The sequence below is a fragment of the Elephas maximus genome, chromosome 21 (genome assembly GCF_024166365.1).
Source record: "Elephas maximus indicus isolate mEleMax1 chromosome 21, mEleMax1 primary haplotype, whole genome shotgun sequence".
In the NCBI taxonomy this organism is placed as follows: Eukaryota; Metazoa; Chordata; class Mammalia; order Proboscidea; family Elephantidae; genus Elephas; species Elephas maximus.
In genome coordinates this window covers 38,432,937-38,441,456 of record NC_064839.1, presented here as the reverse complement: position 1 = coordinate 38,441,456, position 8,520 = coordinate 38,432,937, and the positions used below count along the sequence as shown (strand labels likewise).

At 42.3% G+C, this 8,520-nt stretch overlaps 1 long non-coding RNA gene across 1 annotated transcript; it reads right to left on the bottom strand.

The window, feature by feature from the left end:
• Positions 1-424: 424 nt before the first annotated feature.
• Positions 425-4,881, bottom strand: LOC126065111 (uncharacterized). The gene is made up of 3 exons (XR_007514721.1): positions 4,451-4,881; positions 1,718-2,001; positions 425-1,096 (listed from the first exon to the last, which is right to left on the bottom strand). It is a non-coding gene; the product is annotated as an uncharacterized LOC126065111 (long non-coding RNA).
• Positions 4,882-8,520: the final 3,639 nt, after the last annotated feature.

The following is an 8,520-nucleotide window of genomic DNA, read 5'->3' as shown; positions in this document are numbered from 1 at the left end:
AACTGAGTAAAACTGAAAAAATGTTCATTGACACCAAATCACTGTGTGTGTAGGTTATTATATGAGGTGGTATATCCTGGAGGCGCGATTGGGTGAAACTTTCATCTCTTTTGGCTTTTGTAGAGTGAGATAGTGTGTCAGGGTTGTATCCTTTCATCATACTTATTCAATCTGTATGCTGAGCCAGTAATCCGAGAAGCTGGACTATATGAAGAGCAGGGCATTGAGATTGGAGGAAGACTCATTAACAACCTGTGATATGCAGATGACACAACCTTGCTTGCTGAAAGCAAAGAGGACTTGAAGCACTTACTGATGAAGATCAAAGACCACAGCCTTCAGTATGGATTACATTTCAGCGTAAAGAAAACAAAAATCTTCACAACTGGACCAATAAGCAACATCATGATAAACGGAGACAAGATTGAAGTTGTCAAGGATTTCATTTTACTTGGATCAACAATCAATACCCATGAAAGCAGCAGTCAAGAAATCAAAAGATGGATTGCATTGGCCAAATTTGCTGCTAGAGACCTCTTTAAAATGTTGAAAAGAAAAGATTTTACCGTGAGGCTAAAGTGTGCCTGACCCAAGCCGTGGTGTTTTCAATCGCCTCATATGCATGTGAAAGCTGGACAATGAATAAGCAAGACTGAAGAATTGATGCCTTTGAACTGTGGCATTGGCGAAGAATATTGAATATACCATGGGCTGCCAAAGAATGAATAAGTCTGTCTTGGAAGAAGTGCAGTCAGAACACTCCTTAGAAACAAGAACAGCAAGACTACATCTCACGTATTTTGGACATGTTATCAGGACGGATTAGTCCCTGGAGAAGGACATCATGCTTGGTAGAGGGTCAGCAAAAAAGAGGAAGACCTTCAATGAGATGGATTGACACAGTGGCTGCAACAATGGGCTCAAGCATAGCAACAATTGTGAGGATGGCGTAGGACCAGGTAGTATTTCCCTCTGTTGTGCACAGGGTTGCTATGATTCGGAACCGACTTGAGTGCACCCAACAACAGGAACAGCAATGAGATAAGCCTTGTATTTACGGTGTCCTGTGTTACTTGCAAGTTGCAGTTTTCATGATCTAATTTAAAAATGAATAACATATTTTCAGGTGCAATACTTTATAAGCACATATTATAGTATCCTTGGTGTACCGTGTGTATGTTTCTTGCATCAAGGACTTCTAGTTTATGAGCTGTAAGTAGGTCATTTGAGATAAAAATTAACTCACTGTAGTAGTGCTTTTTCTAGGACTCCAGATCCTTTTGATGCTTTTATTTTTACAGGAGGCTGGAATTATGCTATGTCTCCCCTTGTGTATTCTCACTGGTTTGGAAGTATGGTACTGGTATTATCCTGGCTTTGCTGAACCTTGAATTGTTTTTTCCTGAAAAATTCCGTTTTCAGAAATAGGCTATTTGAAGGACAAAGAAATTCTAGATTATACCTACTCCTCGCTTATCGACTATCTCATTATCTGACATTTCACGTTTACGTCAATAGTAAAAAATCTACTGATTATTTTGTGCATTAGTGATGTACACCTGGCAGTAATGAATGCCGAGGTATAAGGCAAGAGTAACGCTGGCTGCAGTGGCATCACTAGGGTTGGTGTCACCCTGTGTGGTAACTCATGGTGTCAACCCCCCCCCTCTAGGGACCTTCTCTTGTACCAGCCCCAGACTGGGCTCCCAGGACTCACCTGTTGGCAGTGCTGCAGGGCCCAAGTGTCGGCAGCTTGTGGCGGCTCCTGGCTCTGGGAGGCACGGAGCAATGGCAGGGAGCCAGAAGGGCTGGTGGCTGTCTGTGAATGGGACAGCCACGTAGGAATGGCCCCTGGCCCCTGGTTTGCAGCTTCTGTGCAGTCCTGCCCCAGGCCTGCTCCCACTGTGCTCAGGTCTCTCCAGCGTGGATGACCTGCCCAGCTCTGCGGAGCTGTGCTCTGGCACCAGCCCCTGAGTTCCAACGAGCTCCCCATCCGGTATGCTGGAGAGCAGAAGGAAGAGGAGACCAAGGGGGTAGAAGGAAGGATGGAGAGACAGTGGGGGAGGAGTTGGGAGTAAGAGGAGAAAAGGAGGGTGTCATGGATTAAATTATGTCCCCCCAAAAATGTGTGTATCGATTTGGCTGGGCCGTGATTCCCGGTATTTCATGATTTTCCTTATGTTGTAAATCCTGTCTCTATGATGTTAATGAGGGAGGATGGGCGGCAGTTGTGTTAGTGAGGCAGATCTCAAATCTACAAGACTGGATTGTGTTTTGAGGCAATCTCTTGAGATATAAGAGACAGAAGCGAGAAGAGAGACAGTGGGACCTCATACCACCAAGAGAGCAGTGCTGAGAGCAGAGGGTATCCTTTGGACCCAGGATCCCTGTGCAATTTTCCCCTACTATTTTTTTTTTTTTAGTTAGGGGGAACATTGATGAGAAGGCCGACAGAGACAGAATGCCCTCCCCTGGAGCTAACGCCCTGCATTTGAACTTTTAGCCTACTTTAATGTGAGGAAATAAATGTCTCTTTGTTAAAGGCATCCACTTGTGGTATTTCTGTTATAGCATCGCTAGATGACTAAGACAGAGGGGAACAGGAGTGAAGAGGAGGAGGAGATTGGAGCAGACCTGCCATAGCAGGCACATCACCTGCCAGCCCTGAGGTGCTGTGGAAGAGCACATCCCTGGTCATCTTCCTTTTTGCATAACACTGACTTTTGCATAACAACCTGGCCTTTGGAACCTAGCCAAGTCGATAACTGAGGAATGGGTGTATTTCTTTTCTCTACCTGAGAATGAGGATGATTCTAAGGAGGAGTGTGATGAAGATGCCTCGAAGGAGCTTACCCATTTTGTGGAACCTAAAGCTCATTTTGATAGTAACAAAGACACTAACACATTAGAGGTATTAGAGGATGATGACACACTCAATGTTGCAGAAGAAAGGGGCGAACCAGATGATGATGCCCGTGATGAAATTGAAGAAAACAAAGGTGAATGATGTGAAGATGTCTCCTACTTTGAAAATATAACGAACTCACTTCAGCAATATGCCAAAGTTTACCCTAATTTGATCCATGAAGATGCAGAAGTAGGTTATTTTTTGGCTGTATTTATGGAAGAGATATTGGAAATTATATATATAAAAAAAAAACAAACCCAAAACCGAACCCAGTGCCATTGAGCCGATTCCGACTCATAGCGACCCTATAGGACAGAGTAGAACTGCCCCATAGAGTTTCCAAGGAGTGCCTGGCGGATTCAAACTGCCAGCCCTTTGGTTAGCAGCTGTAGCATTTAACCACTACACCACCAGGGTTTCCACTGGAAATTATAAAGGGCCAATAAAATCTTTATGCAACCCAGAAGCGCGCAAGGTAATACAGAGGGCGGGATATTAGAATGTCAAGTAAAAACCGGCAGCCTACAACTGTAGAGGAAATAAAGACATTCATTGTAGTGCATATACTGATGGGTATATACATCCTGCCAGAGCTCAGACATCATTGGTCCACTGACCTCCTCTTGGGTGTAACTTCTGCGACAAACCTTATGACTAAAACAAGATACAAGAAACTGACCAAGAACATACGCTGCAATGACAATTCAAAAGCTGTGCACAAAGGAGAACCTGGCTATGACTGGCTTTACAAATTGTACCCAATTATCAATGCTCTCAATAGCTGCCTAAAAGAGGTGTATGTGCCATCACATGTCATGGCAGTTGATGAAAGCATGGTGCTATTCAAGGGCCGTTCATCAATAAAACAATACATGCCAATGAAGCCGGTCAAGCGTGGGTACAAAGTATGGTGCTTGGCTGACTCGTGAACTGGCTTCGTAAGTCAGTTTGATATCTGTTCTGGTAAAAAAGGCATAGACCATGACTCATTTCTCTCCCTCGGTAAGAGTGCTGTACTTGGACTGTGTCATTCTTGCAACCATTCTCACAGTATCATTGCCTTTGACAATTTCTTTTCCTATCACTTGATGAAAAGCATAAATGTAGACACAGCGTGAACAAACAGAAAGGGGCTACCAGAAATGATGAAGAGGAAAGATAAATTATAGCGGGCAGAATTCCTGTTTTGTATGAAAGGATGTGTGTCGGTGGTAGTGACAATAGACCTGTGACAGTTTTGTACATGTTCCACAATCCAAAGGACATCACTAACGTCAAAGGAAAGAACAAAGAGGGTTCCTCCTCAGTAATCCCTTGCCCAAGAGCAGTTGCAGAATACAGTGCAATTTTGGGGACAGTGGACTGCTTTGACCAGAGGCATGAAAGGTGCGCAATCGGAAGGTGCTCTCTCAAATGGTGGCATTGACTGCTGTATTTCCTTATTGACCTTAGCATTATAAATAGTTTTACAATGCGGAACTGTAACAGTGGGGGCAGATGTGACCAACTTTCCTTCAGGCTTGCTCTTATTAGGCAACTTACTTTGGGCCAGGAAAGCAAAAGAAGAGGAAGACCCTCCTTTCTTGTGAAGACCAGGCCAGGAGCAAGCAGGGTGCCAAATGATGTATGGCTCCAACAGGTTGGAAACTGTTTACCTGTCAAGGGATGTAGAAGGCAACGCAGAGAATACAGCACTAAGAAGGAGACTCGAACCACAATTATGTGCAACCATTGCAGGGTGTCTTTCTGTGTTACCCCATGTTTTCAAAAGTTTCACACAATAAAATAAAATTGTTAAAATGATTTTTTTCATGCCTCATTCTACTGATTCTACCGCTAGAGTCCAGTGACATATATGTGTCCCATATAATATTTATCAAAATTCATCTTACCTAACAAAAATTTAAAAACTCAATGATTTAGCATGCATTCCATTACTGAAAAACATCTTATCATCAAAAACTTACAAACAAAAAAATAATTTGGTCATAAAAAGGTGTTTGAGACTCTGATATAACCATTTAAAAAACACATACATATATGAATATATTTTTACACACACGAGTATATATTTTTATATTCACATACATACACACTTGTGTGTACGTATATATAAATGAGAAGGGTCGACCCACATTCATCTTCCCTTTTCCTTCCTTCCTTCCAATTAGTCATTTATTGGGAACCCACTTCATGGTCATGGCTGTGCTACATGTTGGGGCTGAAGGTAAGTGAGTTTTCCGGTACCTCTTTCAGAAGAGACAAACACAAATACAACTGGCCAGAATCCAGTAGGTCACAACCTACAAAAGAGAAAAACAAAGTGCTTCTGCAAGGATTCACTTGGAGGCTTAGCAAGATACAGCTGTGCTGATTTTCCTGTATGGTCAAGACTAACTTCACGCTATTTCCTGGGACCACAATTATGCAAGTTCCCCAATTTCTTGCACTGACTGCGCAAAAGCATGCCATTTTAACACCATTCCTTCCAGAGAGGTCTGTCATAGGACCTGGGTAGATGGTTCAACTCTTCCCAACACCTGGCTGGCACCCAGGGGTTGCTCAATGCTCTTTGTCCGGGAATGTTCCTTGGTCTGTTTCCTAATACATTTACCACCCAGGGACCGCGTGCTCTTTGCCTGCTCCCTACAGCCTCCCCGCGGCAGTGCCCCCCACCCTCAAGGCCTGTACAGAGGATCATGCTTGGAAAGTCTCCACTTCTTCCCAGCATCAGACTCCTTCACCCTGGGGCCTCAGTGCTGTAGGGTCTCCTTGTTCTCTTTGCTGGTTATCAATGCCTCGGTCATGGTTTTAATCAGATGCATATGGTTCTTTATGGGCTGATACCATAACCTGGCTAATGTGGTTAAAAAAAAAATTAGTGGCCAGTTTATTATTCCTCCCGGGTAAGTGATGTCTTAACCCAGTCAAGGATATGTCACCAGTTGACCCTTAAAAGCCTCTCTAATCGTGAGAACTCAAGGCCAATTGCTGTGTAAAGTACATCGTGCAGAAAAGGCAGCAGCTCAGGGCACTCAAGATCTCAGCCTGGGTTTGAATCTTGCCTCCTCTACTTACTAGCTGTGTTACTCTGAGAAAGTTCCTAGCCTCTCTGTGCCCTATTTGTAAAAATGGGGTTATTAGATAATAAAAAGACCTACCGCTTCAGGGTAGTTGAAGAAATAAATGAGTAAACACACAGAGCAGCGCCTGGCACACAGTAAGCACTCTGAAAGCTGTTAGGATTGTGAGGTGACTGCCCATCCTAAGGCACATACAGGGCTGGCTTTGCCAGCAACTTTTGTGCCCTGAGGGCCTAAATCTCTGCCATGACATGGAGCATTTAATTATGTTGTGTAGTATTTATTTCTTCTCCGACTCTGAACTTTTTGAGGACAGAGACTATGTTTATCATCTGCTCAATTCAGCAAACACTGACTGAGAGCTGAGTGTGCCAGGCATTGCTGGGTATAGCAGTAAAGGCAAATAAGCAAATAGCAACATGGTCCCTCCCCTGTCTCCCAGGGCCTAAGGGGATGTCTGTCTCATAAACATAGGATGGTGAAATTGAGGAATGTTGATATGAACTCTTCTGAATAAAGATCCAAATTTATCTTATATTTATCCCCTCACACCTTTGGCCTCTGACCAATTTCACACCAGAAAAGGCAGATTTTGTTTGAAGTCTTGACAGACCACGTGGGTTCACCATCTCCTATAGGATGTCTTTGTAGGGAGGAAGTAGGTCTGAGGATAACATCTGATTTAGAAGTCTGGAACTTGGTAGTTCCTCATTTATACAGTGCCAGAGTTGATGCTACTTTTGAGCACCTTTTGAAAGGTTACAATATCAGCATACATGGTACTGTGAGCATATTCTCCTTGAAATTTCATTTGATTGTGAGTGGCTCAGTTTTCGAGAAGAGAGTTGCTGGCACTAAGGAAGTACAGTTGGGAACTAATTCCAATATTCCGGGCACAGCAGGACCTATCTCTGTCGCCTGAGGAAAAGAAAGAGGTGTAATAGTGAGAAGGTCTTTGTTTAGTTTTCTTATCAGGACAAACTGGAATTATGAACAAAATGTGCTGTCCCAAATTCAACTCGACTATCCATTCTGTTCTAAGGTCATGTACACTCCTGGGAAAATCTAGTGGTTCCCATTCCATGGCTGGGCATAACTCTGACCACAGCAGTTCATCAATTCTGAGATGCTATTTTCCTACTTTAACATCTCTGAAATGGAGATGTCTTAAAATCAATGGTATCTTGAGCATTTTGTCAGAGGTTAACTGGCAGAGTTTTCTTTCTTACAACTTATAGCATATTAAATGGAAGACTTAGGGCAGTGGTTCCCAAACTTTGCTGCACATTGGAATCACCTGGTTACCTTTAAAAACTACTGATGCCTGGCATCCACCACCAGACATTCTGGTTGAATGCATGTGGGGCACAACGTAGGCATCGGAATTTTTAAAAGCTTCCCAGCTGATTCTAAAATGCAGTAAACATGGGAACCATGGAAATACAGCATTTCTGCTTTATTCAAGCTTTATCCAGCTCCTAGATTCCATGGACAGCATCCTTTACAGGTTCTCCTTCAATGTATTGAGCACTTCTCCATCTCATTTAAGGATGTTTTTTCAGCTCTCCATTAATCATCCTTTATATTCAGACAAAGATACTTTATGGCAAGAAGAATTATTAGACATAAAGGACATTTCATAACAATAAAGGGCCAATTTAATAGGAACATAACACACCTAAATTTGTATGCTCTTAATAACAGATCTAAAAGAGAAAATAGACAAGTTCACAATCCTTCCACTAACTAGTATAACAAGCAGAGAAAAGTCAGTAAGGATACAGAAGACTTGAAAAAGGCAATTAACAAAAATGGACATATATAGAACACTACGCCCGAGAACTGCAGTCTTCTCAAGTGCATGTGGAACTTTTATCCGAGTAGGCTATATGCTGGGCAATAAATCAAGCCTCAGTGAATTTCAAAGGACTGAAATCATATGGAATGGGTTCTTGACCACTGTAGAATTAGCTAAAAATCAGTAACAGAATGGTAATTTTAAAATCTCCAAATGATTGGAAGTTAAGCAACATATTCCTAAGAAAAACATGGAACAAAGAAGACACAAATGGAAATTAGAAAACTTTTTAAACCGATTGACAATAAAAATACAATATATTAAAACATGTAGGATATCAGTAAAGCCAATATCCTTTGTCTCACATACTCTAGACATGTTACCAGGAAGGACTAGTCCCTGGCGAAGGGCATCATCCTTGATAAAGTAGAGGGTCAGCAAAAGAGAGAAATATCCTCAACGAGATGGACTGATACAGTGGCTGGAACAATAGGCTCAGGCATAACAATGATTATGAGGATAGCGCAGGACCAGGCGGTGTTTTGTTCTGTTGCATGTAGGGTCACTATGAATCGGAACTGACTCGATAGCACCTAACAACAATTGGTAAGGCAGCATGTAGGTAGAAATGCATAGTTTTTTTTTTTTTTTTTTATCGTGCCTTAAGTGAAAGCTTTTTTAAATTAATTTTTATTGTACTTTAAGAGAAAGTTTAGAAATCAAGTCAGTCT